This window comes from Xiphophorus maculatus, chromosome 3, assembly GCF_002775205.1.
Source record: "Xiphophorus maculatus strain JP 163 A chromosome 3, X_maculatus-5.0-male, whole genome shotgun sequence".
Taxonomy (NCBI): Eukaryota; Metazoa; Chordata; class Actinopteri; order Cyprinodontiformes; family Poeciliidae; genus Xiphophorus; species Xiphophorus maculatus.
Genome location: NC_036445.1, coordinates 3,764,295 through 3,773,757, shown reverse-complemented (window position 1 = coordinate 3,773,757; position 9,463 = coordinate 3,764,295).

Sequence of the window (9,463 nt, the reverse complement as noted above, 5' to 3'; positions counted from 1 at the left end):
TATGTGGACGAGAGATGGGGAAGTAGCAATGGTTACAGGGGAGACTGAATACAGGAAAGATGAAAAGGTCTGAGTTCTCAGCAAGGACGCATTTTTAAAGCAGCCAAGTATTGGATTGTCTGTTGTACTTCTAGGTTGAGGGCCTTTCACAGGCGTACAACCTGTATGTTGGAGTTGTTTCCTGTAGCCTTGTGTGTACCAATTTGCTTTTCATGACGCGGTGAGTTTAGGGTGAAACTCATTAATGTCATATAGTAAGAACATGTATTGCCTGTAAAGATGTCAGCCCATTGAAGTGCCCTTTTTTTTTAGTAGGCTCCATTTCCATCATCTTGGTGACTGGAAGTGTGAGCAGCTTCAAAATATTTCTTTAAGTAGCACTCTTTCCCTCATTCTTGTCTCCTCAATTTGTTTCAACAAGATTTATTCTTTACTTGTAACTTTTTTTATGTTCCCTATGAAGATTAGCAATGACTAAATAGGCTTAATTTAAAAAAAATAGCAAATTGGTTTTAAAATAAAAAGGCTTAATTTTTATTTTAAGCCTTTTGTGATTATTTTCTGCTCTTTATATGTTTTACTGTGGTGTCTGATTATAGTGGTCATCTACCACTTATAGAAGTTAAGATAATTTAGGAATATCTATATTTATCCTTATTTGATCGGTCACAGTGTAAGACCTTTGCTGAGACATATGTTCAAACACACCCAGAGGCCCCAGTGCTGTCAGACACAAACTACTAAGCTTTTAATTTAAAAAGTGCGTATGCTGCCATCTGTCCTTAAATAAGTCATCTGTTCAACACCTGTTTTCACAGGAAGAATGACCTCACTGATTGAACTCCACACTATTTTTTTATTTTTGAACAATTATCCAATCAAATACATGCAGCATGCTTGTCATTACTGTTTTGTAAATTCTAGTATCTTTTACTGTGTAAAAAATATAATCTCTATTACAAACAGTGATTTAACTCAAAAGCAACATTGGACTGCAAAGAGCAAGACTGTATGTTTTCCTTGTAGAAAGACTTTTGAATTAAGTTTAATTTCCCTTACCAATTTCTAGTAACAAAACCAAAATGACTCCAAATAGTTTCATTAGCGATTTTTCCACAAAGCGTTAAACAATCTTTTGCAAGGTATAGATGACTCTGCAGTGCAAACTTTCCCTAAACACAGCCTCCCTCCTACATATGAAACTTGAATGAGGTCTTTAATAAACATGAACCAAGTGCCCCTTTCCACTGTAATTTATATGATGTAGTTTCAATCAAAGGCATACCACCTAAGGATTTTCTCCTCACTCGATGTACGCCATCATTATTATGCAGGAGCTGCACTCGGTAAAAAATGTGAAAGGTTTTGAATAGAGATTTTCATTTCAGGTGCCAGTTGATGAATAGTCTGGCTTTATAAATACAATACATTTGAATCAAAAGAACCCCATTGAAGTGAAGTATGTTCCAGGAGTCTGTCTTTTATTTAACAGTCCGATTTATGATTAAGCTGAGTTAAGATGCTGTGATAAAAATAAGTTATGGTGAAAAAAGGAATAAGTGCAAAGTAACTTTTTAAGTTTTTGACAACTAATGGGAATTAAATTCCCAGCCGAACATTAGGTGGCTGAGGTGCTATTTTTTTCTATGTCCTTGCTGTTTCCTGGAAAATCTGTTTTCTCTGAAAATCTCCCTCTTCTGCCTCACATTCAAGTAATCTTTAAGCAGGTGTGATTTTGTTCAGATTTTCAGGACAACTTGTTTTGAGAAACATCACCATGTCAAGGTAAATTCTTTTATAGGATGTCTAGTGGGAAATACGGTGCCATGAAAAACTATACCTCCTAAAATTTCGCCATGCTAAAACCACACTACTTAATTGTTTCTCCTGCTTGAGCTGCGTTGCTGAGAAGATGGGCAAAGCTGGGAAACATACGTCAAAAGAGTTGAACAAAAGGTGTTTATGCAAAGTATCAAATTAAATTGCATGAGCATAAATTGTCACACCTTCGAGATTTTTAATTGGAAAATATATTTTTTGAATAAGTATTTGTTTCCTTTGTCTTCACAATTATTTACGACGTTGTGTTGTCCTGACCAAATCAAATAAATTAAATGTTGTTAGTAACGTGACAAAAAATATATTTAAAAAAATAAATCAAGCTATAGAAATATTGTTAAACGGGAATAAGCTTTACAAAAACTCACTAATATTTTGTCAAATATTTATTGATAATCCATTCTAATTTTATTATTTTTATTGACTAACATATGCAAGGTAGTAAATCTCACGTCTCTTATGATACTTGAGTGAAAGTAGTTGCATGTGAATGTTACTAATCAATATTTAATAATACAAATAATTAATTTATGAATCCTCAAAACCTAATTTACAGACAGTCACTGATGCACATCCAAAATTCATTTGTAGAGATTTTTTTTTTTTTCTCTGGCCTCATTTCTTGTTTGCTAGACTGGGATTTGTTGGACAGTCACTCTGCTCTCTAGTTGACTTTCCTCTTTTTTTCCAGTCAGACTTTCCTTCCTTTCAATTATTTATTTTCCTCCTCGCTCTGGGTGACAAGGCTTATCAGCTTGAAGGACGGTTCAGCCAGGATTACTTTTTGCCATTTAAGGTAAACATATCTTCAGAAGTAGAAATAAATATATAGGAGGAGAACCAATAAAGTATCTCTGTAATGATGGAAGAATAACTGTACATCTCTTTCGTAATGTGCTACAACAAGAATATTCAGGAACAGCATCAGAAAGTAAAACACGATTCTTTAACTTTGCATGTGAGATAGATAATTACATTCCAAAATAAGTGTGCACTACTGAAAAAGCTTTATATGTATACTAAAAAAGCATTTGGCTACTACTGCAGTTGTAGAATATTTAAAATTTTGGGCAAAAAAAATGCTTTTAGTTTTATTAAAATAAGTTGTAATCAAACACATTTTATGTGCACCACCAGAGTAATTTGCTTCAAAAATAGCATATTTATGTAGTCAAACCACCGTATGCAACATAAATTCTTACATTGAATGCATTTGTAACATTATTATGATTTATCTTTGTATTTGTCCGGTTGCTTGGTTTTAATGTCATTCTAGACTTGTGCGATCATTGATAAGAGTCCCCTCTTGCCTCTGATATTAGTGTTGCTGAGGAACTAAATCAATCGGAACACATTTCATTAGTGAGGGCGTAATGACAAACCGTAGCCGAGCTCCTTGTTTAGGGAATTCAGCATGGAAAACATTTATCACATGTTAAAATAAAATCACTGGATGCACAATATCACCAAAGTAATTGACCCTAATTTGTAAAAGTCAAGACTTATAGATCAAATCTCAACAATAGTATTCAGATCATGAGGGGGAAAGCTGAATTTATACCTTTCAAAGCAGCTATGTCAGTTAAGTTCTTTATTGTTATCGGACAGCAGGTACAGGTTTAATTAAATATTCTTAACGCATTAACTTTACAACCACTTGCATTGATCTGCAAAATCTGAAAGGTCATAAAAATACACAAACTGGAAATGGGAAAGAGACTATCCAGTAACAAATAGATGATCCACACATCTAACATGTTTATGATTACAAGTAGTTTTCCATTGTTTCTAGTTTTATTTGAGACATTGTAAAACTGAAGCCCCTGGTAGCCATTTTAGGGTGCTTAAACACTTGCTCATACAAAGTGCTGCCTATTCCTGCAAAGCTCCCTTTCGGAGCTGCCGTCTCCAAAAGCACCCTGCCTCATAACTCCTCCACTTCGCTCCTCCAGACTAGCAGCAGCAGCAGTTAGCAATCAACTTGTGGTTCGCTGTGTCTGCTGAGCTTATCATACAAACTACATCTCAGTCCAATGCTCCTATGAACAGTTGTTAATGGCACAATGAAAAGCACTGTGGTGAAAACATGCTGAACTTGAAATGTCAAAAAGAGTAGGAGAATCTACTACTCAAGGATCTACTACTCAAGGCTTCAAATTTTATAGTCAGATTTATTTTAAGCCATGTTTTATATATAAAGCATTTTTATAACAACTGAAAGTAACATAGTAACTTGATTGTGCTATAAAATTGCATTATGTGCCTTGAAAATACATAAAACAGCCCCGTTTAGCCTCGTTTCTTTATTGCCCGACAGTATCAGGCTGAGCTTTTCTTGTTTTGGGTCCAGCGATCTGCAGAATAATGAAGGAGGTATTTTTTGTTTGTTTTTAATGCAGAATAATATACACTGCTCAAAAAAATAAAGGGAACACTTAAACAACACAATGTAACTCCAAGTAAATCAAACTTCTGTGAAATCAAACTGTCCACTTAGGAAGCAACACTGATTGACAATCAATTTCACCTGCTGTTGTGCAAATGGAATAGACAACAGGTGGAAATTATTAGCAATTAGCAAGACACACTCAATAAAGGAGTGGTTCTGCAGTTGGGACCACAGACCACTTCTCAGTACCTATGCTCTCTGGCTGATGTTTTGGTCAGTTTTGAATGTTGGTGGTGCTTTCACACTCGTGGTAGCATGAGACGGACTCCACAACCCACACAAGTGGCTCAGGTAGTGCAGCTCATCCAGGATGGCACATCAATGCGAGCTGTGGCAAGAAGGTTTGCTGTGTCTGTCAGCGTAGTGTCCAGAGACTGGAGGCGCTACCAGGAGACAGGCCAGTACACCAGGAGACGTGGAGGAGGCCGTAGGAGGGCAACAACCCAGCAACAGGACCGCTACCTCCGCCTTTGTGCAAGAAGGAACAGGAGGAGCACTGCCAGAGCCCTGCAAAATGACCTCCAGCAGGCCACAAATGTGCATGTGTCTGCACAAACGGTTAGAAACCGACTCCATGAGGATGGTATGAGGGCCCGACGTCCACAGATGGGGGTTGTGCTCACAGCCCAACACCGTGCAGGACGCTTGGCATTTGCCAGAGAACACCAGGATTGGCAAATTCGCCACTGGCACCTTGTGCTCTTCACAGATGAAAGCAGGTTCACACTGAGCACATGTGACAGACGTGACAGAGTCTGGAGACGCCGTGGAGAGCGGTCTGCTGCCTGCAACATCTTTCAGCATGACCGGTTTGGCAGTGGGTCAGTAATGGTGTGGGGTGGCATTTCTTTGGAGGGCCGCACAGCCCTCCATGTGCTCGCCAGAGGTAGCCTGACTGCCATTAGGTACCGAGATGAGATCCTCAGACCCCTTGTGAGACCATATGCTGGTGCGGTTGGCCCTGGGTTCCTCCTAATGCAGGACAATGCTAGACCTCATGTGGCTGGAGTGTGTCAGCAGTTCCTGCAAGATGAAGGCATTGAAGCTATGGACTGGCCAGCCCATTCCCCAGACCTGAATCCGATTGAGCACATCTGGGACATCATGTCTCGCTCCATCCACCAACGTCACGTTGCACCACAGACTGTCCAGGAGTTGGCGGATGCTTTAGTCCAGGTCTGGGAGGAGATCCCTCAGGAGACCATCCGCCACCTCATCAGGAGCATGCCCAGGCGTTGTAGGGAGGTCATACAGGCACGTGGAGGCCACACACAATACTGAGCCTCATTTTGACTTGTTTTAAGGACATTACATTAAAGTTGGATCCGCGTGTAGTGTTATTTCACTTTAATTTTGTGTGTGGCTCCAAATCCAGGCCTCCATTGGTTAATAAATTTGATTTCCATTGATGATTTTTGTGTGATTTTGTTGTCAGCACATTCAACTTTGTACAGAACAAAGTATTCAATGAGAATATTTCTTTCATTCAGATCTAGGATGTGTTATTTGAGTGTTCCCTTTATTTTTTTGAGCAGTGTATATAGAACATACAGTATGTACTGTATGCGTGTGTATATATTCTTTCATCAGGGATTTCAACAGGTTAGTTGTGCGCTTTTGTGCTGGTTTTGGTGCTGCTTATGTGTAAGAGAAGAACACCTGTTCTCTTAAGCCTAACATAATTCATTTAATTAATAGATTATGACTAAATGAAAATGGTGAAAATCTCATCTAAAGGTCAAATCTTGACCATAAGAATAGTTAAATTATCACCCTGTTGTCTTGACAACTGAACATCTGCAGGTTGAGCTCATGAGACAAATTGGAGAGTTATTTACTTGAGGAATGTTTCTCTGGGATTGTTTTTTTGTTTTTTTTTTTAGGAAGAATGGCCACTGCCCAGTTTTATTTAATTGTTTTATGTTTTGGGGCAGAGGAAATCTGTTTATTTCACTCTAGCCAAGCTGGCGCCAACAGAAATCTACACAGATGCTGTTGTATGCTTTAAAACAGTTGTATGTATTTAAGTTTCGAAACAATAGCAAATCAAACAAACATTATTGGTCAGTGTTATATTTCTGATAACATATGTTCAAGGAACAACTTTTATTCTATTTTTGTGAATTTAAACATGATGTGACATTTACATAATAGTGTTTTTTATCTTAACACAGACATCTGTCTTGAATAACTCATATGTTTTTGATTTTTCTCTTTAACCAATTGAGATTAAATATTTTCTTGTTATAATTAAATATTATAGAGACAAGCAGAGAGATAAATGCCCAGGTTTTCACTGTTGATTTCATTGTTTCAGTAATTGCTGACTGCCTGCAAACAGCAATGTGCTCCTCTCCTTATTATAACAAGTTGCTGCTACACCGGATTATGTAGAACGTGACTGACCTTCAATTTACTGACTAGTTCATCATTTTCTTTGCAATCAATTTTGCATTATTGACTTCACCAAAAAATCCATATGACAGATTCCTTCTATCAGAAGAACTATTGAGTTGTAAGTGTAAATAGAAAATTTCGGAAGAAATTTAGCCGGGGCCTGCCAAGGCGCGGCCGTGGGGTTCGGGCCCGGCGTCGTCGCGCCACAAATCGGCGTCGACGCCAAAGAACGCCGCGACGTAAGCAGTGGCACGCGGAGAACCGCAAGAACGTTAAGCGAGGCGGACGTGCACCGTTCGGTACGATTTAAAATGTTGTCGAGGCTTTTATTTTGGAAGTTTTGTTAAACTTCATTTCAAAGGGCCAAACTAATCCCATGCGTAATAGTCCTTGGGTTAAAATAGTTATATAATGCTCAAAACACAAGTAGCTGATGTAAAAATATTCAAGGCTTTTATTTTGAAATTTTCAGTATGCTTCATTTCAAAGGGCCAAACTAATACCACGTGTAACAGTGCTTTGGATGAAAAAGTCAAATAAAGCCAAAAAGAGCAATTACGTCATGTAAAATTATTCAAGGCTTTTATTTTGAAATTTTCAGAATGCTTCATTTCAAAGGGCCAAACTAATACCACGTGTAACAGTGCTTTGGATGAAAAAGTCAAATAAAGCCAAAAAGAGCAATTACCTGATGTAAAAATATTCAAGGCTTTTATTTTGAAATTATTATTATGCTCCATTTTAACGTTCCAAACTAATCCCATGTGTAACAGTGCTTTGGATGAAAAAGTCATATAAAGCCAAAAACAGCAATTACCTGATGTAAAAATATTCAAGGCTTTTATTTTGAAATTATTATTATTCTCCATTTTAAAGTTCCAAAGTAATCCCATGTGTAACAGTGCTTTGGATGAAAACGTCAAATAAAGCCAAAAACAGCAATTACCTGATGTAAAAATATTCAAGGCTTTTATTTTGAAAATATTATTCTCCATTTTAAAGTTCCAAACTAATCCCATGTGTAACATTGCTTTGGATGAAAAAGTCATATACGGCCAAAAAAAGCAATTACCTGATGTGAAAATATTCAAGGCTTTTATTTTGAAATTATTATTCTCCATTTTAAAGTTCCAAAGTAATCCCATGTGTAACAGTGCTTTGGATGAAGACGTCAAATAAAGCCAAAAACAGCAATTACCTGATGTAAAAATATTCAAGGCTTTTATTTTGAAATTATTATTATGCTCCATTTTAAAGTTCCAAACTAATCCCATGTGTAACAGTTACTGAGTTAAATCAGTTATATACAGCCCATAGCAGCAGTAGTTCTAAAGGCCAGTTCTCAGTCCTGATCTGTTTCAACTGAGGATAGATAGAACTACAGTGATGCGTATTCGTAGTCCTAACCAGCAGCCAATAGCCTCTTGAGGTCCGTTGCTATGGCAAATAATGGTCTCAGCAGGTGTGAGCTCTGAGCTGTGAGCTCTCAAACACACAAGTGTGTTTGAGCAAACACACTTTACTGAAAAAAAGCATTGGAAACAAATCCTTCTTGTTCGGGAACCGTAATACATATTCGAAAAGCGTTTTAAGCGTATGACAGTTCAATGTGTCTTCTGCGATAGTCCCGAGATTCATATCTGTACCTCACTCAGAGCATTTACAGTGATGAGAGAAAGAAATGTTGTGCCCAGATATGAACCGAGATGGGCTGTCACTCTAATTTGAAGAAAAATGAGAAACTTTGGGTCGCTTAGAGGCAAATTGTGGACAAACCGTAACTGTTATCGACGAGCCGTCTTCACTTTCGAAGAGATCACAGACGTATCTACAAAATGAAATTTGAATGGCATTTCTACGTGAATTAGTGACGACACAGAAAATCCTCAAAAATAGGGTATTTCCAGGATTTTTCCCTATGACTTATAATGGGGTTTTTTTCGTAGTTTTTTGCGAATTATGTCGCCACGTTAAGCCCAAATCCCACCAAAAGTAATAGCAACAATGGCGTGAATTTTCTGCACGTTTTGATACCTCATTTGTAGGTGTGCACCCAGCGGTATGAGCCGCATTAACGGTTACGGAAGAAAAATAAAGAACTATAATAATAAAGAGACGCTTGTTGGGTGTAGAGTAATAGGTTCCTGCCATTGCTTTGCATGGCAGGCCCCAAATAGTAAAATAGATAGTGTACCTGCATGTTGTAGTTATGAATTAGAACATGAAATTGGGGAAAGTTTCAGTGTTTTGATACTGTGTATTGTTGAGAGAAAAAATTGTGTCTTTTGTTTTCAAACTTCAGGGGATGGATGCAAACTAATAGATGTCCTCCTCTGCAGTGTGCAGACTCTTAAAGAGATGCCATTTGACTCGTCATGTGGATAGTTCTTCAAAAAAAAAAAAAAAGCTTTCCTTTCATTCAAGTATAAACATTTCTTATAAAGTAGAACTTTGAAAAGCATTAAAAGAAATATGACAGTAAGGTTGGTGTAATTATTTTTTCCACTTAAGTCACTCAGGAAGCTGAAAATATATTTCACGAAAGAACAGCTGCACATCACAGTTTAGGCTTTAATTGTGAAACATGCTATTACAACCTTCTTAAGGTGCCATTAGGTCTGACACTTTCTCTGTTGTAACATGAAAAATAAATACATAGAGGTTGTAAACTTTGTGAAATGCACACAGTATCTATTGAGCTGAAATTTTGGCTCATCACACCTTCTGTTTGATCAGATAATGTTTCTACTAATTAACATGTCACATTTTTTTTTCTCT